Genomic DNA, 27009 nt, shown 5'->3' on the forward strand with positions numbered 1-27009 from the left:
CGATGTAGAGGTCAGTGTGCCATACAGCATCTGCACCTCCCTTGTCCGTGGGTTTTCCTCCATTCCAATCCCAACCTCACCATAAAACGCGCGGACAAGGGAGGCGCAGATGTATTATGGCGCATTGACCTCTACATCGCCGAGGCCAGGCGCCAACTCTCCGACAGCACCTCCTACTGCCCCCTTGATCATTACCTCACCCCCCGAGCACCAAACCATCATCTCCCAAACCATCCACAACCTCATCATCTCAGGTGACCTCCCACCCACAGCCTCCCACCTCATTGTTCTCCAACCCCACACCGCCCGCTTCTATCTCCTTCCCAAAATTCACAAACCCACCTGCTCTGGTTGACCCATTGTCTCCACCTGCTCCTTTCTCACTGAACTTACCTCCACCTATCTTGACTCCATTTTCTCCCCCTTGGCCCAGGGACTCCCGACCTATGTCCGTAACACCACCCACGCCCTCTACCTCCTCCAAAACTTCATCTTTACCATGAACGTCCAGTCTCTATACACTTTCATTCCCCATACAGATGGCCTAAAGGGCCTTCACTTCTTCCTGTCCTGTAGGCCCGACCAGCACCCCCTCCACAGACACCCTCCTCTGCTTAGTCAAACTCGTCCTCACCCTGAACAACTTTCAATTCGTCCCACTTCCTACAGACAAAGGGGGGTGGCCATAGGCACCCGTATGGGTCCAAGCTATGCCTGCCTCTTTGTAGGTTATGCGGAACAATCTGTCTTCCGTAGCTGCCGGGGCCCTAAACCCCACCTCTTCCTCTGTTACATTGATGACTGTATCAGCACTGCCTCATGCTCCCATAAGGAGCTCGAACCACCCCAACCTTAAGTTCATCTGGACCATTCCTGGTACCTCTCTCTTCTTCCTGGACCTCTACATTTCCATCTCCGGCAGCCACCTGGAAACTGATATCCATTTCAAGCCTAGCGACTCCCACAGCTACCTAGAATACAGCTCCTCCCACCCACCTTTCTGCAAAAATGCCATCTCCTATTCCCAATTCCTTCGCCTCTGCCGTTTCTGCTTCCAGGATGAGGCATTCCACTCCCGAACATCTCAGATGTCCTCGTTTTTCAAGTACTGCAACATCTTCCCTCAGTGGTTGAGAACACCCTCGGCTGTGTCTCCTGCATTTCCCGCAACTCATCCCTCACAACCCCTGCTCGCAATAACAACCAGAACAGTACCCCCTCGTCCTCACGTACCACCCCACCAACCTCCGGACCCAACGCATCATCCTTCGACACTTGCGCCATCTGCAATCCGACCCCCCACCAAAGACATTTTTCCCTCCCCAGCCTTATCTGCTTTCCGGAAGGAACACTTTCTCCATGACTCCCTTGTCCGCTCCACACTCCCCTCCAGCCCCACTACAGCCAGCACTTCTCCCTGCAACCGCAGGAAGTACTACACCTGCCCCTACACCTCACCCCTCACTCCCATCCCAGATCCCAAGAAGACCTTCCACATCAAGCAGATGTTCACATGCACATCTGCTAATGTGGTATACTGTATCCACTGTTCCCGTTGTGGCCTCCTCTACATTGGGGAAACCAAGCAGTGGCTTGGGGACTGCTTTGCAGAACACCTACGTTCCGTTCGCACCTCCCAGTCGTGAACCATTTCAATTCACCCTGCCCATTCCTTAGACAACATGTCCATCCTGGCCCTCCTGCAGTGACACAGCGATGTCACCCAAAGGTTGCTAGGAACAGCACCTCATATTCTGCTTGGGAACCCTGCAGCCCAATGGTATCAATGTGGACTTCACAAGCTGCAAAATCTCCCCTTCCCCCTACCACATCCCAAAACCAGCTCATCCCACCTCCCTAACCTGTCCTTCTTCCCACCTGTTCCCTCCTCCCACCTCAAGCCCCACCCCCATCTCCTACCTACTAACCTCATCCCGCCTCCTTGACCTGGCCATCCTCCCTGGTCTGACCCATCCCCTCCCTAACTCCCCACGTACACTCACCTTTACTGGCTCCATCCCCACCTCTTTGACCTGTCTGTCTCCTCTCCACCCATCTTCTCCTCTATTCATCTTCTATGCGCCTCCCCCTCTGTCTCTATTTACTTAGAACATAGAACAGTACAGCACAGAACAGACCCTTCAGCCCACAATGTTGTGCCGACCATTGATCCTCATGTATGCACCCTTAAATTTCTGTGACCATATGCATATCCAGCAGTCTCTTAAATGTCCCCAATGACCTTGCTTCCACAACTGCTGCTGGCAACGCATTCCATGCTCTCACAACTCTCTGTGTAAAGAACCCGCCTCTGACATCCCCTCTATGCTTTCCACCAACCAGCTTAAAACTATGACCCCTCGTGCTAGCCATTCCTGCCCTGGGAAATAGTCTCTGGCTATCAACTCTATCTATGCCTCTCATTATCTTGTATACCTCAATTAGGTCCCCTCTTCTCCTCCTTTTCTCCAATGAAAAGAAACCGAGCTCAGTCAACCTCTCTTCATAAGATAAGCCCTCCAGTCCAGGCAGCATCCTGGTAAACCTCCTCTGAACCCTCTCCAAAGCATCCACATCTTTCCTATAATACGGCGACCAGAACTGGACGCAGTATTCCAAGTGTGGTCTAACCAAAGTTTTATAGAGCTGCAACAAGATCTCACGACTCTTAAACTCAATCCCCCTGTTAATGAAAGCCAAAACACCATATGCTTTCTTAACAACCCTGTCCACTTGGGTGGCCATTTTAAGGGATCTATGTATCTGCACACCAAGATCCCTCTGTTCCTCCACACTGCCAAGAATCCTATCCTTAATCCTGTTCTCAGCTTTCAAATTCAACCTTCCAAAATGCATCACCTCGCATTTATCCAGGTTGAACTCCATCTGCCACCTCTCAGCCCATCTCTGCATCCTGTCAATGTCCCGCTGCAGCCTACAACAGCCCTCTATACTGTCAACGACGCCTCCGACCTTTGTGTCGTCTGCAAACTTGCTGACCCATCCTTCAATCCCCTCATCCAAGTAATTAATAAAAATTACAAACAGTAGAGGCCCAAGGACAGAGCCCTGTGGAACCCCACTCACCACTGACTTCCAGGCAGAATATTTTCCTTCTACTACCACTCGCTGTCTTCTGTTGGCCAGCCAATTCTGTATCCAAGCAGCTAAGTTCCCCTGTATCCCATTCCTCCTGACCTTCTGAATGAGCCTACCATGGGGAACCTTATCAAATGCCTTACTGAAGTCCATATACACCACATCCACAGCTCAACTCTCATCAACCTTTCTAGTCACATCCTCAAAAAACTCGATAAGGTTTGTGAGGCATGACCTACCCCTCACAAAGCCGTGTTGACTGTATTTGATCAAGCCATGCTCTTCCAGATGGTCATAAATCCTATCCCTCAGAATCCTTTCTAACACCTTGCAGACGACAGACGTGAGACTTACTGGTCTGTAATTACCAGGGATTTCCCTATTTCCTTTCTTGAAGAGAGGAATTACATTTGCCTCTCTCCAGTCCTCAGGTACGACTCCAGTGGAGAGCGAGGGTGCAAAGATCTTCGCAAGTGGCGAAGCAATTGCATTTCTCGCTTCCGGGCCTCCGGACTCCCTTTCAAGACTCCCTTCCCCTCCCCCATTTCTGAAGAAGGGTCTAGGCCCGAAACATCAGTTTTCCTGCTCCTCTGATGCTGCTTGGCCTGCCATGCTCATCCAGCTCTACACCTTGTTATTTTGAATATCTCCACATTGAATTTCTGTCCAGCAGACATTTGGGAGAAATGCTCCTGTTGGAAATACAAACAGACTGAAGGGAAATACTTTACCTGAAATTTTTTTTTCAAAATGCCAAGGAAATCATTTTAGTTAATAATCTGAAAAGGACAATTTACTTGCAGTGGGGAGCCGGATGTAGATATATGATTTAATCTTTGAGGAAAGCTGTGATTTAGCTGTGAGATCAATGTTACATAGAAACATAGAAACATCGAAGATAGGAGCATGAGGATGCTGTTCGGCCCTGTGAACCTCCTCTGTCATTTTTCATGATCATGGCTGATTGTCCAATTCAATAGCCGAATGCTACTTTCTCCGCATAACCTTTGATCCCATTCGCCCCAAGTGCTGGCTCTTGAATACATTCAATTTTTTGGCATCAACTACTTCCTGTAATAATGAATCCCACAGGCTCACTACTCTTTGGGTAAAGCAATGTCTCCTCATCTCCATCCTAAATCGCCTACTCTCAATCCTCATACTGTGACCTCTGGTTTTGGACACACCCACGTTGGGAACACCCTCCCTGCATCTACTCTGTCCAGCCCTGTTTGAATTCTATAAGTCTCTATGAAATTCCCCCTCACTCATCTGAACACCAGTGAAAACAATCCCAATCTTGTCAATCAGAGATAATGGGAACTACAGATGCCGGAGAATCCAAGATAACGAAGTGTGTAGCTGGATGAACACAGCAGGCCAAGCAGAGAGCCTGTCTGATGAAGGGTCTAGGCCCGAAACGTCAGCTTTTGTGCTCCTGAGATGCTGCTTGGCCTGCTGTGTTCATCCAGCTCCACACTTTGTTATCCAACCTCGTCAATCTCTCCTCATTCGTCAGACCTGCCATCCCTAGAATCAGCCTGGTAAACTTTCGCTTGAGAGCAAATGAATCTTTCCTTCGAAAAGGAGACCAAACCTGCACACAATATTCCAGGTGTGGTCTCACCAAGGCACTGCATAACTACAAAAACACACCCTTGCTCCTGTACTCCTGCTCTGGTAACAAGGTGTAGACACTGCATGCTTCTCTGCAGCCTTACCTTCATGCGGAGTGTGTCAATAAACTTGAATAACAATAACCTGGAATTCTGGCCTCAGCTTGTAGAAAAGTCCTTAAAACCTACATTAGAACATATTACAACAGTCCTCTCCTAGAAAGTTAGATCCACTTTGGGTTTTGCAATGTACAGTGACATCCTTTAGAAAAAGTGATCATGGGAACTGCAGATGCTGGAGAATCCAAGATAATAAAATGTGAGGCTGGGTGAACACAGCAGGCCAAGCAGCATCTCAGGAGCACAAAAGCTGACGTTTCGGGCCCAGACCCTTCATCAGAGAGGGGGATGGGGAGAGGGAACTGGAATAAATAGGGAGAGAGGAGGAGGTGGACTGAAGATGGAGAGTAAAGAAGATAGGTAGAGAGGAGAGTATAGGTGAGGAGTTAGGGAGGGGATAGGTCAGTCCAGGGAAGACGGACAGGTCAAGGAGGTGGGATGAGGTGGTAGGTAGGAAATGGAGGTGCGGCTTGAGGTGGGAGGAAGGGATGGATGAGAGGAAGAACAAGTTAGGGAAGCGGAGACAGGCTGGGCTGGTTTTGGGATGCAGTGGGGCGACGGGATGAGCTGGGCTGGTTTTGTGGTGCAGTGGGGGGAGGGGAAGAACTGGGCTGGTTTTGGGATGCGGTGGGGGAAGGGGAGATTTTGAAGCTTGTGAAATCCACATTGATACTGTCGGGCTGCAGGGTTCCCAAGCGGGATATGAGTTGCTGTTCTTGCAACCTTCGGGTGGCATCATTGTAGCACTGCACGAGGCCCATGATGGACATGTCGTTTGAGGAATGGGAGGGGGAGTTAAAATGGTTCGCGACTGGGAGGTGCAGTTTTGAGTGCTAACCGAGCATCGGTGTTTCACAAAGCGGTCCCCACACCTCTGCTTGGTTTCCCCAATGTAAAGGAAGCCACACCGGGTACAGTGGATACAATATACCACATTGGCAGATGTGCAGGTGAACATCTGCTTGATATGGAAGGTCATCTGGGGGCCTGGGATACTTTAGAAAAAGCCTGTTTTAAGTCATTGGAATACTGTTTCCAGATACTTCTTAAGACTCAGTGATTTCCAGCTCTTCAATAAACAAAGAGCTACTTTTGACATGAAACATGCCTTATTAACACCAAGTACAAAGTAACACAAGTTAGATCATCGTGCTGCAAGTTTTGACCTGCAATACACTTTAGTTGTTATGGGCTTTGTTATTGATATGTTAACTGAATCACTTCTATTAATTCTTCAGTGTTGAGTCAAAGGTGAGAACAGTCATTCTGAAACTGAAAATGTACCAGTTTCCAATAGTAAATGTGCAAACCAATTAGCCTTAAATGAGGGTTAGCAAAACCAGTTAACAATAAAGCTATCAGAAAACAAAACATAGTTATGGGAAATTTGATGAAACCTATTCAACAGGGACAGAGTTAATGAGCACTTGGAGAATTATCGGTAGAGCAAAGTCACCATAGATTTGTAAAGAATAAATTTTGTCTGTTTAAACAAGTTAATATTTTTTTCAGGATTCACCACACAGGACAGAAACAGACCCTTTGGTCCAATGCGTCTATGTCAACCAGATTTCCCAAACTAAACTAGTTCCGCTTCCCTGAACTTGGCGCATATCCCTCTAAATCTTTTAAATGTTGTAGCCACACCTGCATCTACCGCTTTCTCTAATAGTTCAGTTTCCAGAAGAAATTTGACAAAAGTTCCACTGAAGTGATTGTAGCAAAAATGAATTAGAACTGAATGAACTGTTGTGGTGCGGGTTGGAATCTGATTCAGAGATAAAAGATATGTACGAACCACCTTCATGTTCCCCACCAAGCGACTCATCACGCTGACTTGGAAAATCACCACTGTTCCTTCACTATTCCTGGGCCAAAATCCTGGAATTCCCTCCCTGATGGCATTGTGGGTCAACCCACAGCAGCAATTCAAGAAGCCAGGTCACCACCACCTTCTCAAGGGCAACTGGGGACATGCAATAAATGCTGGCCCAGTCAGCGATGTCCACATCCCACAAGCGAATAGAACAGATAGATAGAGGGTTGCAAAAAGGGAATATGCTCTGGCACATGGGGCATGTGATGTGAACCAAATTTTTCACCATACGGATAACTTGACGAAGAAATAGAGAAATGCATAAGTGATAATGGGAACTGCAGATGCTGGAGAATCCAAGATAACAAAGTGTGGAGCTGGATGAACACAGCAGGCCCAGCAGCATCTTAGGAGCACGAGAGCTGACATTTCGGGCCTAGACCCTTCATCAAAGAGGGCAATGGGGAGAGGGAACTGGAATAAATAGGGAGAGAGGGGAAGGCAGACCGAAGATGGAGAGTAAAGAAGATAGGCGGAGAGGAGAGTGTAGGTGAGGAGGTGGGGAGGGGATAGGTCAGTCCAGGGAAGATGGACAGGTCAAGGAGGCGGGATGAGGTGGTAGGTAGGAAATGGAGGTGCGGCTTGAGGTGGGAGGAAGGGATGGGTGAGAGGAAGAACAAGTTAGGGAAGCAGAGACAGGCTGGGCTGGTTTTGAGATGCAGTGGGGCGAGGGGTCAAGCTGGGCTGGTTTTGTGATGCAGTGTGGGGAGGGGAGGGGAAGAACTGGGCTGGTTTTGGGATGCGGTGGGGGAAGGGGAGATTTTGAAGCTAATGAAGCCCACATTGATACCATTGGGCTGCAGGGTTCCCAAGCGGAATATGAGTTGCTGTTCCTGCAACCTTTGGGTGGCATCATTGTGGCACTGCAGGAGGCCCATGATGGACATGTCGTCTGACGAATGGGAGGGGGAGTTGAAATGGTTCGCGAATGGGAGGTGCAGTTGTTTATTGTGAACTGAGCGGAGGTGTTCTGCAAAGCAGTTCCCAAGCCTCCGCTTGGTGTCCCCAATGTAGAGGAAGCCACACCGGGTACAATGGATGCAATATACCACATTGGCAGATGTGCAGATGAACATCTGCTTAATATGGACGGTCATCTTGGGGCCTGGGATGGGGGTGAGGGAGGAGGTGTGGGGGCAAGTGTAGCACTTCCTGCGGTTGCAGGGGAAGGTGCCGGGTGTGGTGGGGTTGGAGGGGAGTGTGGAGCGGACAAGGGAGTCGCAGTGAGAGTGGTCTCTCCGGAAGGCAGACAAGGGTGGGGATGGAAAAATAGCTTGGGTGGTGGGGTCGGATTGTAGATGGCAGAAGTGTCGGAGGATGATACGTTGTATCCGGAGGTTGGTGGGGTGGTATGTGAGAACGAGGGGGATCCTCTGGGGGCGGTTGTGGTGGGGGCGGGGTGTGAGGGATGTGTTGCGGGAAATGTGGGAGACGTGGTCAATGGCGTTCTCGACCATTGCGGGGGGAGAATTGCAGTCCTTGAAGAACGTGGTCATCAGGGATGTGCGGGAGTGGAGTGCCTCATCCTGGGTGCAGATGCGGCGGAGGAATTGGGAATAGGGGATGGAATTTTTGCAGAAGGGTGGGTGGGAGGAGGTGTATTCTAGGTAGCTGTGGGAGTCAGTGGGCTTGAAATGGACATTGAAATGCATATCCAGGTTTGCCATTTGCTGGGAGGGACAGTAAATTTCACAGATATGACTGGGAAATGAGAGAGGAGAGTGAGAGAGAGAGATTGATTGATTTGATAACAAGAAAATTGGGTTTGCTGGGTTTAAGTATGAAATCATCACCTTTTGTTTGAAGCAAGAATAGTCACATCATTTCCATATTAGTGAAGAATTAGAAATTGTGAGAGAGAAGTTTTTTTTATCACTGGAGCATCGGAGGTTGAGGAGTGACCTTGCAGAGGTTTGTAAAATCAGGGGATAGATAAGGTGAAACAAAAAGGGCTTTTACCTGGAGGAGGGGGTGAGTTCAAAACTAGGGGCCATATTTTTAAGGTGAGAATAGAAAGATTTTAAAAAGACATGAGGGCCAACTTTTTCATTCAGAGATGGCAGGAACTGCAGTTGCTGGAGAATCTGAGATAACAAGGTGTAGAGCTGGATGAACACAGCAGGACAAGCAGCATCAGAGGAGCAGGAAAGCTGACGTTTCGGGCCTAGACCCTTACCCTTATATTTTCATACAGAGGCTGGTTTGTGTGTGCAATGAACTATTAGAGAAAGTGGTAGATGCAGGTGTGGCTACAACATTTAAAAGATTTAGCAGGATGTGGGCCAAATTCAGGGAAGTGGAACTAGTTTAGTTTGGGAAATCTGGTTCACATAGATGCATTGGACCAAAGGGTCTGTTTCTGTCCTGTGTAACTCTGTGACTCAGAAAGTTATGAATATTCATGCACATTAATCACTAACGGTGACTGGATATGTACAGACAGTAAACAAAAGGTGAATAAACAGTAATCTTTACTTCAAGGATGCTGAATACAAAGGACAAAAAGTGGTTCAGTTGCATAAATCCATCATGTCCTGTCTAGATTGCTGCACTCATGTCAAATCTAGTGACTTTGGAGGGTATACAATACAGATTTGACAGAATTAGATTGGGATTTAAGAGGTTACTTCATACTGTGAGCATTGTGTTGGTGAATGAGTTGAAACAGAGCAGGACCCCCTGTTATAGAGTGGAGGTCAACACCTCTCTGATAATTATAAGGGGGGTGTTAAAGGAAATATGAAAAGTGGTACACCTGCTTCTCACCTCCCAATACCTTATCAAGGAGAGGTGAAATAAAATGAACTCCTGGCAGTCATCCACAACCAACAAGTAACAATTTATTTATTTAACGCTAATAGTTAACAAATTAACAGGACTACTGACAAACCAAACAATTCCCTCTTAACTACTAATTATTCTTGAATAACAAACTTCTAATGGTATGCTGTTACAATAGATATAAATTCCATCCAAATAAACCAAAATAATAATAAAAAAATGTTTAAAACTGAATTCCTCAAAATTACAGATATAATGGGAACTGCAGATGCTGGAGAATTCCAAGGTAATAAAATGTGAGGCTGGATGAACACAGCAGGCCAAGCAGCATCTCGGGAGCACAAAAGCTGACGTTTCGGGCCTAGACCCTACATCAGAGAGGGGGATAGGGAGAGGGAACTGGAATAAATAGGGAGAGAGGGGGAGGCGGACCGAAGATGGAGAGTAAAGAAGATAGGTGGAGAGAGTATACGTGGGGAGGTAGGGAGGGGATAAGTCAGTCCAGGGAAGACGGACAGGTCAAGGAGGTGGGATGAGGTTAGTAGGTAGATGGGGGTGCGGCTTGGGGTGGGAGGAAGGGATGGGTGAGAGCAAGAACCGGTTAGGGAGGCAGAGACAGGTTGGACTGGTTTTGGGATGCCGTGGGTGGGGGGGAAGAGCTGGGCTGGTTGTGTGGTGCAGTGGGGGGAGGGGACGAACTGGGCTGGTTTAGGGATGCAGTAGGGGAAGGGGCGATTTTGAAACTGGTGAAGTCCACATTGATACCATTAGGCTGCAGGGTTCCCAGGCGGAATATGAGTTGCTGTTCCTGCAACCTTTGGGTGGCATCATTGTGGCAGTGCAGGAGGCCCATGATGGACATGTCATCTAGAGAATGGGAGGGGGAGTGGAAATGGTTTGCGACTGGGAGGTGCAGTTGTTTGTTGCAAACTGAGCGGAGGTGTTCTGCAAAGCGGTCTCCAAGCCTCCGCTTGGTTTCCCCAATGTAGAGGAAGCCGCACCGGGTACAATGGATGCTGTATACCACATTGGCAGATGTGCAGGTGAACCTCTGCTTAATGTGGAATGTCATCTTGGGGCCTGGGATAGGGGTGAGGGAGGAGGTGTGGGGGCAAGTGTAGCATTTCCTGCGGTTGCAGGGGAAGGTGCCGGGTGTGGTGGGGTTGGAGGGCAGTGTGGAGCTAACAAGGGAGTCATGGAGAGAGTGGTCTCTCCGGAAAGCAGACAGGGGAGGGGATGGAAAAATGTCTTGAGTGGTGGGGTCGGATTGTAAATGGCATCTACAATCCGACCCCACCACCCAAGACATTTTTCCATCCCCTCCCCTGTCTGCTTTCCGGAGAGACCACTCTCTCCGTGACTCCCTTGTTCGCTCCACACTACCCTCCAACCCCACCACACCTGGCACCTTCCCCTGCAACCGCAGGAAATGCTACACTTGTCCCCACACCTCCTCCCTCACCCCTATCCCAGGCCCCAAGATGACATTCCACATTAAGCAGAGGTTCACCTGCACATCTGCCAATGTGGTATACTGCATCCACTGTACCCGGTGCGGCTTCCTCTACATTGGGGAAACCAAGCGGAGGCTTGGAGACCGCTTTGCAGAACACCCCCATCTACCTACTAACCTCATCCCACCTCCTTGACCTGTCCGTCTTCCCTGGACTGACCTATCCCCTCCCTACCTCGCCACCTATACTCTCTCCACCTATCTTCTTCACTCTCCATCTTCGGTCCGCCTCCCCCTCTCTCCCTATTTATTCCAGTTCCCTCTCCCCATCCCTCTCTCTGATGAAGGGTCTAGGCCCGAAACGTCAGCTTTTGTGCTCCTGAGATGCTGCTTGGCCTGCTGTGTTCATCCAGCCTCACATTTTATTATCCTCAAAATTACAGGATGCTTTTCCTAGGCTGCTCTGCGCTTTCTTTGCTGATCCTCCACTAGGAATGGCTTTCTCTGTCAAATTCCGGTGGCCAAAATGACTCTCTTGATCAAACTCTGATGTCAGGAATATTAACAAAGAATGCTGCTGCACATTTAATGAGATTATTTTGTTTTCTGAGAGCTGATAGAATTCTGTGACAGCCAGTGATTCTCTTCAGAGCCAATGGGTTGTTCCCTCTCTCAGATGGTAGTTTCTCTCACACCAATTTTCAAATGTCCTTTTCTTTTGTACCCTTGATGGCCTATCAATTTCTTACAATAGGATTGGTCCTATGTAGTCAATATGATTAAATTTAGATTTAATTTGGATTTGGTACCTTGGTCCTGGCTTAAATTAATTGGAAAAATTCAAAGACTGGTTGACTTGGTAAAAATGTTACTTTGCCTGCTAACGCTATAGCTTTGATGTACTGTTTCATTTTCGAGAACTATCTGCACATCTGCTGTTGCCTGCAGGCATTTTTTTTGATCTCCAAGCTTAGAAAAAACATCATTTTTAATGGGACATGTACTTTTCCCCCTTACCATTTGACAAACACCAAACATTTTAACATCCTGCTTTCTCATCCACAAATACTCTCCTCAACTTCACAACATCCCAATGAGCGCAAGTTAAAGCCAACAGCTTGTAATTTATTGTAAACAGAGCAGAAGAATACAGTCTGTTTCATCATTGTTTTTGCAAACTGCAACAAGCAGAACCCCTGCATTAAATTCATTCCAGTAACAAGAGAATGATTGAACAGTTTAATGAATATAGGTTGCATTTCCTTGAGAATTGTTTGAGGGACGATCTGATGGAGATGTTTTAGATAGCAAAAAGATTTGATTACATAGAAAGAAAAAAGATTTATTTTTCAGTTGGGAAATCTAGACAAAGAAAGAGATACTTGAGTTTATATAGCAACCTTTTCAACCTCAGGTTATCCCAATGTACATGGCAGCCTGAAAAATACTACTGAAGTGCACTCCCTGTTGTAATGAATGAAATGCAACAGATTTTTTAAACATTTTTTCAGCAATGAAATAAACAATGTGATAATCAGTTTTATATGTTGATTGAGGGTTAAGTGTTGGCCAGGAGAGCAGGGAGAAGTCTTTTGTCCTAATAATATTGCCATTGAATTTTCAACATCCACTTGAAAGGTCAGACAGGCTCTTGATTTTACACCTTATCCAAAAGATGTCACAAAGAATATTGCATTCTCTCTCTACCGATTTGGAACATCAGTGCTCATATAGTTTTCTCTCCAGTCAATCCCTGTGAAGCACAATGTTGCTTGATGTGAAACAAGGGTCACTTTGTGGCCGAAGTTTATTCAAAACAGGGATTAATTAGCAACATTGTCTGTTGCTCCCAGTTCAAAAATCTTTTTTTAATTTGCTTGATATTTCAAACATGGAAGCAGTAAATTCCTATTTAGCTGGACTTTATATTTCTTCCTTCAAATTATGGGTTTTTAAAAAGACAAATGTAGTATGGATTAGTAGTATTTATCAGTAGCATTTTTGTTAAAGTAACTCTGAATTGTCCAATTCTGTCAACAAATCTAATTTACAGTTTATTCCACAGTTTAATTCAGAAATAATCATGATCAAAGTGATATAATAAGAACTGATGACCACGTCACTGTTTCTAAATGTTAATAAAATTTAGAAAGGAAAGCTTAATATTTAGTCAATTTGCAGAAGTAAACAAAATACATCTTACAGTTTGACAGATGGAACAATCTAATGGATAGGTTTACATGCTGTGACTATCGGTTGAGGTAATGTCTCGCTTCTCGTAATTACTGTGTTTTGGGAATTCAAGAATTTGTTATGAATTCTTAGCATAACTGATGGCTGGTTACTTCTGCATTTTATTGGTCTATTTTATCAACCAGTTCCAACAAGAAGCAGAACAGGATCAGAGATAATGGGAACTGCAGATGCTGGAGAATCCAAGATAACAAAGTGTGAAGCTGGATGAACACAGCAGGCCAAGCAGCATCTCAGGAGCACAAAAGCTGACATTTCGGGCCTAGACCCTTCATCAGAGAGAACAGAATCGACTTGATGCAACTCAGTTCAGAATATAATGAATTCTGCTGAATATTGAAAGGTATTTTATACCACAGAAAGATAGGAATAAAAATTGTGGAGTAGCACTGCTGATTAAAGATGGCATTAATACAATGGTGTGTGATGCAGTTTGTTCAAAACAGCAAGATATTAAATCAGTTTAAACGGAGGCAAGCAACAAGAAATTTAAGTTGCTTGTGGAATATTTTATAAATTGCCCAACTATAATTACACCTTGTGACAGCAGATATACCTGAAGAAATAAATGGAGGGTTAAGAAACAAAACATAACAATCAGAGGTGACTTTAATCTACATGTAGATTGGGAGGTTCAGATTGGTAAAGGTATCCTGAAAAATTAATTTGTGGATTTTTGTTCAGATAAATCCTTCATTGCAAAATATTCTAACAGTGACCAGGGAACTGATTATCCTAGATCTGGTAATGTAAAATGAGGCTAACGATCATTAGAAATTTACTAGAATCCATTGGTGAAGAACTTATAGCTGAATATTTAGAAACTCATAATGGGAACAGACAGGATCAACATGATTTTGCAAAAGAGACAGGTATTTAACTAAGATAACAAAGTGCGTAGCTGGATGAACACAGCAGGTCAAGCAGCATCTCAGGAGCACAAAAGCTGACGTTTCGGGCCTAGACCCTTCATTAGAGCTTTTTTAAGTTATTTAATCAGAGTTATTTAACTAAGTTATTACACTTTTTGAGGAAATAATAAGCAAGATGAAAACAAGTCTGTTGCTACTTGAATTTCCTGCAAGGATTTGATAAGGTGTCACAACAAAAGATGCTACACAAAATAAAAATAAATGATATTCGTGTGACATCTTAACATGGTGAAGGATTGGTTAGATAACAGGAAGTAGAGAGTAGGGATAATTTTTCTTTTCACATTGGCAAGCTGCAATGGCTGGAATGGCACAGAGATCATCAGTCTTGTAACCACAACAATTTACGATCTATATCAATGGCATTGAGGAACTGAATGTATAGTGATCACGCCAGGATATTTGAGGAAGTACACTGGAAAAAGGTGAACCAAAAAGGGATATAGGTAAGTTAAGCAATTGGGCAAACTTTTAACAGTTGGAACATAATTGAAAAATGTGATTTTGTCCATTTTGGCAGGATGAATAGAAAAGTAGTGTTCTATTTAAATGTGATGGTTTGCATACCTTGGTGGTATCAAGAGATCTAAATATCCTGACAAATGTTAGTGTGCAAGCATAGATAGAGAGTAGGAAAGCAAATGGAATGTTGTTTTCTTCTTACAAGAGGAAATGGAACATAAAAGTAGAGAATTTTCTTTGGGGCTGGACACGGCTTTGGTGAGGCCTTATGTGGAGTATTGTATAGCATTTTGGCCTCCTCATTTAAAAAAGGATTTAATTGCATAATAAACAGCTCAGAGAAGATAAACTTGACTCATTCCTGTGTTGCGGACCTCACCAAATGAAGCAAGTTTGAACGAGATGGGCTGATATGCACTAGATTTCAGAAGAAAGAGATGTCTTTGATCTTAGTGAAGTACATATGATGCTGATTGCACTTGATAGGGTTAATACCAGGAAAATGTTTCATTTTGTGGTAGTCACTAGAACTTGGGAATACAGTTTACAAATAAAGTCACATAGTCACAGATTTATTACAGGATGGAGGATGAATATCCAGCCTATCATGCCTGCAGGACAGTTATGTTTTGTCTCAGAGAGCAGTTAGTCTGTGGAATTCGCTTCCTCAGGAAACAGTAATTGCTGGATCGTTGAAATTATTCAAGGATAAATTTGATAGCCAATGGAATCAAGGATTACATGGGTGGTGCAGGCAGAAGAGTGGTGTGGGGTCCACAACCAGATCAGCCAAGATTTAGTGAATGGAGATGCATGTACATTGAAATGGATGGTGTATTCGTGTCCTTCGTCTTGCTCCTTAGCAGATAAATTCTGACTGTGGACAGAATTTAAACCACTTTTTCATAATTATTTAGATTAGTGCACATGTGTCACTTTACCTAAGGCTGCAATAGAATTGATTGACATTAATTGCATATTTCCTCCGATTTTGTTCTCTTATGCACTCCCAGCTCACTTACCTTTTCTCCTTTGACCATACCATCAGATATTCGAGGCTTTAGCTCAAAAGTTGTCTTTTTCAATCACTCTGCTCCTCTGTTACCATCTTCTCTTTCAAGGCCACATTCAAGCCCAGATCACACCACCTCTCCTTTGTCTTAAAGAACACTTTGTCTGGCACCACATAAATGCAAGTTATTTAAAATTCCTCTTTGGATCTTTTTGCCAGTTGCTTGAAGCTTAGATATATCTCCAAATCATTGCCCAGTAGCTGTATAATCCCACTTTGCTTGGGCATGAGAAGACTTTAGGTATATGAAGTGACACGCAGAATGAAATTAAACAGCTCCATTCATTAAACTATGAAACAGGTAATGGTTGAACTCTGTAATGAAGTAAAAATTGCTGAGAGTATTTAGCAACACAGGCAGTGTCTGTGAAGAGGAAACATGAGCATTTCAACACTCAAAACTGGCGAAACTTCAAAATCCTCTGCCTGTATTAACAAATCTGATCATAGCTCTTGGAAAGAACTCATGCCATTATGTAACCACCATCACGTATTTTTTTTAAAAAAGAAAAGTATCTTCCTGTATCTTTGAGGCTCCTGGGTAACTGACCCATCAGTGAGAACCACACGCCCCTTCAGTAGATCAGTACACATGTAATCACTAGGTATCCTAATCCGGTCTCTGGCATCAGTGGAACAGAAACAAATGAGAGTTTATAGCACCAGAGACAGTATGATGCCGATTACTACCTGTGCCAAGTAGACACAATCCATCCATCTTTTGGTTTCTAGTTCATAGCCCCGGGCAACAGCACCTCAATGGCAGATCTAATTTTGCTTTATAAATGTAATGAGTATTTTTGTCTCCCGCCATATTGAGTAGTGAGTACTTTGCATAACCCTTCCAATCTCTGAATGAAAATATACTCCTCAATTCCTCCCTCATCATTTGTAAAATTAAATTATTATCCCTTTGGTTTTTAACTTCTCTCCTAACAGAATTTGGTCTTTCTTTTGCATCAATTAAACTTATCATCATCTTACTCTGTCCTAAGGAGGCAACTGCACCCCTTGTCCAAACATTCCCCACATCTGTAACACTCCATTTCTTATAATCACAGAATAATAAAAAGAGGATCTTTTGGAATTCACTGCCACAGAAGGCTGTGGCGGCCAGGTCATTGAGTACATTGAAGACTGAGACAGATAGCCTCTTGATTATCAAGGGGATCAAGGGTTATGGGGGGAAAGTGGGAAAATGGGGTTGAGGAACCTATCAGCCATGATTGAATGGCGGAACAGTCTCAATGGGCTGAATGGCCTAATTTCTACTCCTACGTCTTATGGTTTTATTATTTCACATTTCTCCAGTTGGATTGACTTTCATTTACCGCTTATCTGGCCACATGAACAGTGCATTGATAATTTTCTGTTTCTACACCAGAACTGTTGATATATACTATGAACAGGAAGCTTTAGACATAAGACCTACAACGATGCTCATTTTCTTCCTGTTGCTGAGCAAACTTGGATTTATTTTTCCACTTACCTTAGGTTCACATGAGCTTTACATTTGCTAACTATTGCACTATAGAAGCATAGAATATAGGAGCAGGAAGAGGCCACTCATTCATCTGAACCTGCTTCATTGTTTAATATAATCATGGCTCACCACCCAACCCTGTTCTCACTGTCTCCACATATCCTTTGATCCCTTTATTCCTAAGAACTATATCTAATTGCTCCTTGAAACATTCAACATTTTGGCCTTAACGGTTTCCTATGGCAGAGAATTCCATATGCTCACTACTGTTTAGGTGAAGAAATTCCACCTCATCTCTGTCCCCCTTAGATGTAACCTCTGGTTCTGGACTTCCCAGTCATTGGGAATATTGTAAACTGTGTACTGGTGCCATTGAACTGAGGTTTCCTCAGTAATTCTTCCTGTGTGTGTGTGTGTGTTCATGTGTCTGTGTTTGTGTGCGTGTGTCACAGTTTCGAAGGAGGTTAGATTTTCATCTGGGAGCAACATGTTGAGAATTTATATTCTTGTTTGCTTGTGGTCAGAATTAATTTACTTGTAACAAACACCAGTTGTTTTATGATGTACAGAGACCTCGTCAGTGTTTCCTGTTAACCTGATTCTGTCAGGCAAGGAAATAAGGAATTTTGAGTTCTTGGAATTAAAATTTAATTTCTGTGAAAATCCTGTGAATAGTGGGGCTCAAGTTTCAGTCAATTTCCCAAGTGGCTCGTGGCAGAGTCATACTGTTTGGATCAGATTTTCCTGGAAGAGGCAGTAGGAACAAGCTGGAAACTCTCCTGAGTTGGACCCATCTCTTTTAATACAGGAATTCCCTCCCCCAGCTACCATGTTGGGGTAATGGGAATAGGATGACGTCAGGTCTGCCACTCTGTAGGGAGAACATCAGTGACAACAGAGGTGGGTGATTGCCAGTGTCTTCCTAATGAATATCAGGCACTCAAACACTAACTGCTCACCCTTCTATGCCCAGTTTGATCCCTCCATGTCCTCTTTATTTAATAAACTAAACTTATGCAAAGACACCAAGCTAGTAATAAAAATCTGTCCTTAAAAAGAAGTATTCCAAAATAAATTAGACTCTCTCAGTCTATTGTAAAACCAAACAAACGTGTTTTTCACTAAGCCCAACAAAAATACCTAATCCTTTTAAAACTGTCAATCAAATATCTAAACAGCCCCAACAGAGGTAAGTAGTTTAAGTTCTTTTGAAACTCAACAAAACGTTGCTAATGACCACAACTGTTCTAATAAATCACTGCAGTCACTGTAATTTCAAAATATTGATTTTATTTTATTAAATAGACACGGACCTTTCTCTTTGCAACATTAGATGGCCTGATAATCAAAGCAGCCCTGTAACAGATGAAGAGTTTTCTTTGCTTTAACCAACTGCTGCTGGCGTATCTTTTTCTTTCATTTTAAAGGACTCTGGACATTTAAATCTCTCTTTCATATTACACAAGAGATCCCAGATTCTACTGTAAAAACATATGAACCTTACAATACAGCGTCACATTACTGAAACTGAAATAATTTTTTTTCTATGCATTTCAAAGCCTGAAAGAATTTCAGGAACTGGTGACTTTTATTCCGGTTCCTCATTTGCCACTATGGTCCACGGTTTAAACCTCCTCTGAGACATTGTGAACCAGGTCTGCTTACTGAGAGAACTCCACCAGACTAAAATTGTGGGGATGTGGAGCAAGTTTAAATTGTCCCCATTGCCTCCCAATAGAACAAGCAAGGTTCGGCATCTTTTGAGGACTGATTGCCCACAGCCATTTTTTATGTTAGTGATAAATAGTGGAAACAGGAATAGGGATAGGAATTATTGGAAGCCCCCACCTGCCATTTTTAAAGTGTTCCCAAGTAGTCCCAAGTTCCATGCATCCAGGTATCCAGGCATTTTACTGTGTTGGGAACACATTTGTTCTGAGCCTCCTTTAGCTTTTCTTTGAATATCTCCCACGAACCTTCAAGTAGCTGTTTCCAATCACTTTTACCCTCATACATCACACCAGCCAAAAATTGGCCTTTGTCCGAGAATAGAAATTTTATCCCTTTGGGCTGTCATTATCCTTTTCCAGATATGCACTAAATCTGATGGGATTACATTCATTGCAACTAGAATGCTCTTGAATTAAAATGCTCACCAGTCTGAATCAATTTCGGATAAGCAGAACTGAAATGATTTCTTCCCCCTTCAATCTTGTCATGTGTCAGTGAAAAATTTTGTGAACTTTGTATCGTTAGAGGGATTCATCCTAATTAATATTAGGATTTCTCTTACTCTTCATGGACTATTGTTTCTGCACCTCTAAAAAATTGCTCCCCTTTCCGACTCTGATTATATGATGGTACATTGTACACTCTTAGCATTAGCAATGTTGTAATTCCAGTTAACCAACATTCAAACCTCTATAACGCTAATTTCACTTCCACTAATCACCCAATCGCATTCCTATGTCTGAATATCCTGCATGTCCTAATAGTAAATGACTCATGATGAAACACAAGTTTATTCACTAAATCAGCATGAATTTAATATGAATGGCTGCCATTGATAACATCTAGCACTTGAGTGAGAATCCAGTTACCTTGAAAAACGATGGTTCTCTCATCTTAGCTTTAGCTTTACGAGTGCTAAGTGGAACTGAATGCAGGACTTCCCTGAAGAAGGCAGCAAAGACCAGAGAACTCACATTGTGATTCAACGTCATCTATGGATCACAATTTAGCACATATCGTACACATATTGAAGCCTCACACAGGAAGGAGAGATCATATCCAGAGTGAGGGAATTTGAAGGCATTGTGAGAACCTGCTACAAAGGAAAAGAGGTGCATTTGCTTGCTTATTTCTTGATTCAGCATTTGTAAGTTTTTTTTCAACATAATATATTGAAGATCAGAATCAGGGGCCCAGAGCAAAAGAGTGATATTGCAGGTAAACTGCAAGTTTATTGGGTGGTGATAGCTTTTATTTTGACTATCAATTATGGATTACTTTCAAATTGAAGGTAAATAGGGGGAATATTTACAGGCTACAAACTAAATAACCAGGATAAAACTTTTGAAAATCCAAGAGACAATAAGGACTGCCGATGCTGGAGTCTGAGGTAACACAGTGTGGAGCTGGATGAACACAGCAGGCCAGGCAGCATCAGAGGAGCAGGAAAGCTGACATTTCAGGTCCAGACCCTTCTTTAGAAATCGACACTGTGTTATCTTATTTTGAAAAATCCAAAATAAGAATTAAAAATTAGAGATGCTTGGTTTGGAGATGTGTTGCACGTACATAATGTGGGAGCTGGTGAATCCCATTGTGATTCTTAGCGATCACATCTGTGGCATCCGTGTTCTGAGGAAGAGTCACTGGACCTGAAAAATTAACTCTGTTTTATTTCCTTCACAGATGCTGCCAGATCTGCTCGGCTTTTCCAGCAACTTTGTTTTTGTTGTTGTTGTGGCATCTGCAACAAGTGTTGGTTGCTTGAGGAACTCAGCTCAGAGTTGAGCTTCAGATACAGATGAAGGGAGAGAGTTACCTGGGCAGTGCATTTCAGGAGGCAGGCACACCCATCAGATAAGCTGTCTTGAATTCGATCAGTCTTCAGGGACAGGAAGATGTGACTATGACTGAGACAAGAAAAATGATCCAGGAGGTAGCATAGAACATAGAACATAGAACAGTACAGCACAGAACAGGCCCTTCAGCCCACAATGTTGTGCCGACCATTGATCCTCATGTATGCACCCTCAAATTTCTGTGACCATATACATGTCCAGCAGTCTCTTAAATGACCCCAATGACCTTGCTTCCACAACTGCTGCTGGCAACGCATTCCATGCTCTCACAACTCTCTGCGTAAAGAACCTGCCTCTGACATCCCCTCTATACTTTCCACCAACCAGCTTAAAACTATGACCCCTCGTGCTAGCCATTTCTGCCCTGGGAAATAGTCTCAGGCTATCAACTCTATCTATGCCTCTCATTATCTTGTATACCTCAATTAGGTCGCCTCTCCTCCTCCTTTTCTCCAATGAAAAGAGACCGAGCTCAGTCAACCTCTCTTCATAAGATAAGCCCTCCAGTCCAGGCAGCATCCTGGTAAACCTCTTCTGAACCCTCTCCAAAGCATCCACATCTTTCCTATAATAGGGCGCCCAGAACTGGACGCAGTATTCCAAGTGCGGTCTAACCAAAGTTTTATAGAGATGCAACAAGATCTCACGACTCTTAAACTCAATCCCCCTGTTAATGAAAGCCAAAACACCATATGCTTTCTTAACAACCCTGTCCACTTGGGTGGCCATTTTAAGGGATCTATGTATCTGCACACCAAGATCCCTCTGTTCCTCCACGCTGCCAAGAATCCTATCCTTAATCCTGTACGCAGCTTTCAAATTCGACCTTCCAAAATGCATCACCTCGCATTTATCCAGGTTGAACTCCATCTGCCACCTCTCAGCCCATCTCTGCATCCTGTCAATGTCCCGCTGCAGCCTGCAACAGCCCTCTACACTGTCAACGACACCTCCGACCTTTGTGTCGTCTGCAAACTTGCTGACCCATCCTTCAATTCCCTCGTCCAAGTCATTAATAAAAATTACAAACAGTAGAGGCCCAAGGACAGAGCCCTGTGGAACTCCACTCACCACTGACTTCCAGGCAGAATATTTTCCTTCTACAACCACTCGCTGTCTTCTGTTGGCCAGCCAATTCTGTATCCAAGCAGCTAAGTTCCCCTGTATCCCATTCCTCCTGACCTTCTGAATGAGCCTACCATGGGGAACCTTATCAAATGCCTTACTGAAGTCCATATACACCACATCCACAGCTCGACCCTCATCAACTTTTCTAGTCACATCCTCAAAAAACTCGATAAGGTTCGTAAGGCATGACCTACCCCTCACAAAGCCGTGTTGACTGTATTTGATCAAGCCATGCTCTTCCAGATGGTCATAAATCTTATCCCTCAGAATCCTTTCTAACACCTTGCAGACGACAGACGTGAGACTTACCGGTCTATAATTGCCGGGGATTTCCCTATTTCCTTTCTTGAAGAGAGGAATTACATTTGCCTCTCTCCAGTCCTCAGGTACGACTCCAGTGGAGAGCGAGGATGCAAAGATCTTCGCAAGTGGCGAAGCAAGTGCATTTCTCGCTTCCCAAAGCAGCCGAGGACAAATCTGATCCGGGCCTGGCGACTTGTCAATCTTAATGTTTGACAAAATTTTCAGCACATCAGCTTCGTCTATCTCTATCCATTCCAGCATGCACACCTGCTCTTCAAAGGTTTCATTCACTACAAAGTTCGTTTCTTTCGTAAAGACAGAAGCAAAAAACTCATTTAGGGCTTCCCCTACCTCCTCAGGCTCCACACACAAGTTCCCTATGCCATCCCTGATCGGCCCTACTCTTTCTTTGACCATTCTCTTATTCCTCACGTAAGTGTAAAATGCCTTTGTGTTTTCCCGGATTCCTTCTGCCAAGCCTTTCTCGTGCCCCCTCCTGGCTCTCCTCAGACCATTTTTGAGCTCCTTCCTTGCCTGCATGTAATCCTCTCTAGCTGAACTTGACCCTAGCTTCCTCCACCTTATGTAAGCTACCTTCTTCCTTTTCACTAGAAGCTCCACCGCTCTCGTCATCCAAGGTTCCTTAATCTTACCCCTTCTTGCCTGTCTCAGAGGGACATATTTACTCATCACTCCCAACAACTGTTCCTTAAACCGTCTCCTTAAACCGTCGTAGCGTTGAAGGAGTCTTGGCCTTGGCCTTGAGCCTGTCTAACAGGTTTGAGATTCTTGCTCCCTGTGTGGATGAGTGCGTCCTGCAGGGAGCAGAAGCAAACTGTCCATAGCACTGTGGTAAGGAAGCCATTCAAGACAAGGGAGAGAAAAGAGAGGTGCAGTAGGCACTTTTCTGTGTGGCCAGAATTGAGAGTCCCAAAGGCTGTGTTGCCTGACTTGTGCCTGGGTTCAGGATATCTCATCTGGGCTACAGAGGAAGGGAAAGTCTCAGACGTTGTGGTCCATGTATATGCTGATGATACACGTAGGAAGAGGAAAGAGGTTCTTCTGAGGGAATATGAGCCTCTATTAGCTAAATTAAAAAGCAGAACGAAAGAGGTAATGATCTCCAGATTGCCACCAGAGGCATGAGCAAATTTGTGCACAGTCAACAAGACGAAAGAGGTAAATGCATGGCTCAAAGACTGGTATGGGAGAAACAGGTGAGATATCATTGGACACTGGCACCAATACTGGGGAAGAAGTGATTTGTTACGATGGAATGGGTACACTTGAGTAACGCTAGCACAGGGTGTATGGAAAGTGTCAGGAATCCAACTTCAATCACATCAGCTAAGAGAACACCCATAAGAAATGGAGTGGTGGGCAGTTAACACAGGACTGAGGGTATTGTACTTAAATGCCTGCAGTGTATAGGACAAGGTAAATGAGCTTATATAACAAGATGTAGAGCTAGATGAACACAGCAGGCCAGGCAGCATCAGAGGAGCAGGAAAGCTGACGTTTTGGGTCTTGGCTGTTGTTCAGAAATGGGGGAGGGAAAGGGGTCTCTGAAATAAACAGAGAGATGAGGCGATGAAAGAAGGTGGACAGAGGAGCAGATAGTTGGAGAGAAGATGGACAGGTCAAGGAGGTGGGGATGAAGTCAGTAAAGATGAGTGTAGGTGGGGAATTGGGATGGGGGTTGATCAGTGAGGAGGGAGGGGCGGGTAGGTGGAAGGGAAGGCGGACAGGTCAGGGAGGTGGGGATGAGGCTAGTAGGTAGGAAGTGGGGGTGGAGGTTGGTCAATGAGGTGGGAGGAGCGGATGGGTGGAGAAAAGACGGACAGGTCAAGGAAGTGGGGACGAGAGGGCTGGTCTTGAGATGAGATCAGGGTGGGGAGATTTTGAAGCTTGTGAAGTCCACTTTGAGACCATTGGGCTCCAGGGTTTCCAGGCGGAATATGAGGGCCTGTTCCTCCAGGCTTCAGGTGGCATCGTCGTGGCACTGGAGGAGGCCCAGGATGGACATGTTGCCCAGGGAGTGAGAGGGAGAGTTGAAGTGGTTCGCAACTGGGGGGTGTTGTCATTTGTCATGAACTGAGCGTAGGTGCTCCATAAAATGATCTCCAAGCCTTCGCTTGGTTTCCCCGATGTAGAGGAGATCACATCAGGAAAAGCATATACATTCTACCACATTGGCAGATATGCTGGTGAACATCTGTTTAATGTGGAATTCTTTTTGGGGGCCTGGGATGGGGGTGAGGGGGAGGTGTAGGGACAGGTGTAGCACTTCCTGCGGTTGCAGGGAAAAGTGCCGGTGTGGTGGGGCTGGTGGGGAGTGTGGAGCAGATGAGGGAGTCACAGGGAGAGTGGTTCCTTTGGAAGGCAGATACAGGATACAGGTGGGGAGGGAAATGTATCCTTGGTAGTGGGGTCAGATTGCAGGTGGTGGAAGTGGCGGAGAATGATGTGTTGAATCCGGAGATTAATGGTGTGATACATGAGGACAAGGGGAATTCTGTTTTTGTTGTTATTGCTGGGAGTGGGTGTAAGGGCTGAGGCGCGGGAAACATGAAAGATGTGGTCTAGGGTGTTTTCAACCACTGTGCAGGGGAAATTGTGGCCTTGAAAAATGAGGACCTCTGGGATATCTGGAAATGGAATGCCTCATCTTGGGACTAGATGTACTGTAGGCAAGGTAATTGGGAACAGGGGATGGCATTCTTGCAAGAAGATGGGTGAGAGGAGGTGTATTCTAGGTTTCTTTGGGAGTCGGTGGGCTTGAAACAGATATCAATTTCCAGGTAGTTACCAGAGATGGAGACAGAGAGGTCCAGAAAGGAGAGACAGGTGTCAGAGATGGTCCTGGTGAACTTCAGTTTGGGGTGGAAGGTGTTAGTAAAGTAGATGAACTGTTCGAGCTCCTCGTGGGAGCATGAGGAGGCACTCATACAGTCATTGAGGAGCTCAAGTGAATCTCAAGGAAAGGGATTCATGAAATGTCTACAAAATGATTTATTTTTGGATCAGCTTGTGGTAGAGCCCACGAATTAACAGGTAATTCTGAATTAGGTGATGTGTAATGAGGCAGAGTTGATTTGGGAGCTTAACATGAAGGAACCCCTAGGGAGCAATGACTATGATGCAATAGAATTCACCCTGTAGTTTGAGATTGAGAAGCTGGAATCAAATACAATGGTATTCCAATTGAGTAGAAGTAACTACTAAGTCATGTGGGAGGAGCTGACCAGACTGTTTGGAAGGGGAGCCGAACAGGGAAGATGGTGGAGCAGCAAAGGCAGAGTTTCTTGGGGTAATTCAAAAGCCACTGTAGAAATTCATCTCAAGGACGAAGAAACATGTTAAGGGGAGGATGAGGCAACCATGGCTGACAAGGGGAACTGGGGCAGCATATAAACAAAAGAGAAAGCATACAATGTGGTGAAGAGTAGTGGGAAGCCGAAGAATTGGAAAGCCTTTAAAAAGCAGCTGACAATAACAAAATATGCAATAATGAGTGAGAAGTTTAAATATGAGAGTAAGTTAGCCCGCAATATAAAAGATGATTGCAAGAGGTTTTTTTTTAAGAGATCTGAAATGAAAGAGAGAAACAAGAGTGGACATTGGAGCACTAGTGAATGAGCCTAGAAAAGTAGTAACGAGGAACAAAGAAATGGCAGAGGAACTGAATAGGTACTTTGCATCAGTTTTCTCAGTGGAAGTCAGCAGCAGCACATTAGCCCTTTAAGAGAGTCAGGGGCAGAAGTAAGTAGAGTGGCTATTACCAAAGAGAGGGTGCTGCAGGAGTTGAAAAACCTGAAGGTGGATAAATCAGCCAGACCAGATGGTCTACTTGCCAGAGTTCTGCAGCAGAAAGCTAAGGAGATTGTGGAGGCATTTGTGGGAATCTTTCAGGAATCATTGGAGTCAGGGACGGTCTCAGGTACTGACATGGATACAGGATTGGACACAGAAGGCCCATGGGGATAGTGGGATCCTTTTCAGGATTGCAGCCAGTAACCAGTGGATTCCACAGGGGGCATTTGGGGCAACAATTATTCACCTTGTACATTAGCAATCTGGACAAAGGAACTGAGGGATTTATTATAGATACCAAGGGGTAGAGCTGGATGAACACAGCAGGCCAAGCAGCATCAGAGGAGCAGGAAGGCTGATGTTTCGGGCCTAGATCCTTCTTCATTTTTTCTGAAAGGTCTAGGCCAGAAACATCAATCTTCCAGCTCTTCTGATGCTGCTTGGCCTGCTGTGTTCATCTAGTTCTACAGCTTGTTAATCTTAGATTCTCCAGAATCTGCAGTTCCTACTATCTCAGAGGGATTTATCATGCAAGTTTGCAAATGACACAACGATAGATGGAAGGGCAGAGACAGTAGGAACTACAGATGCTGGAGAATCTGAGATAACAAGGTATAGAGCTGGATGAACACAGCAAGCCAAGCAGCATCAGAAGAGCAGGAAAGCTGCTGTTTTGGACCTAGGCCCTGCTTCTGTAATGGGGGAGGGGAAGGGGGTTTTGAAATAAATAGGAGAGAGGGGGAGGCGGATAGAAAATAGATAGAGGAGAGGATAGGTGGAGACGAGACAGACAGGTCAAAGAAGTGGGGATGGAGCCAGTAAAGGTGAGCGTAGATAAGGAGGTAGGAAGGAGATAGGTCAGTTCAGGGAGGACAGACAGGTCAAGGGGCCGGGATGAGGTTAGTATGTAGGAGATGGGGTGGGGCTTAAGGTGGGAGGAGGGCATAGGTGGGAGAATGGACAAGTTCGGGAGGCAGGGACGAACTGGGCTGGTTTTGGGATGCGGTAGGGGGAGGGGAGATTTTGAA

At 44.8% G+C, this 27009-nt stretch overlaps 1 long non-coding RNA gene across 1 annotated transcript in view; it reads left to right on the forward strand.

The window, feature by feature from the left end:
- The window catches only part of LOC132210622 (uncharacterized), a 70840-nt gene extending 57269 nt beyond the window's left edge, over nucleotides 1–13571 (forward strand). Inside the window, exon 5 of the long non-coding RNA XR_009446761.1 lies at nucleotides 13334–13571. This is a non-coding gene — a long non-coding RNA (uncharacterized LOC132210622). The remainder of the gene's footprint in view (nucleotides 1–13333) is intronic.
- Nucleotides 13572–27009: the final 13438 nt, after the last annotated feature.

This window comes from Stegostoma tigrinum, chromosome 16, assembly GCF_030684315.1.
Source record: "Stegostoma tigrinum isolate sSteTig4 chromosome 16, sSteTig4.hap1, whole genome shotgun sequence".
NCBI classification, from domain to species: Eukaryota; Metazoa; Chordata; class Chondrichthyes; order Orectolobiformes; family Stegostomatidae; genus Stegostoma; species Stegostoma tigrinum.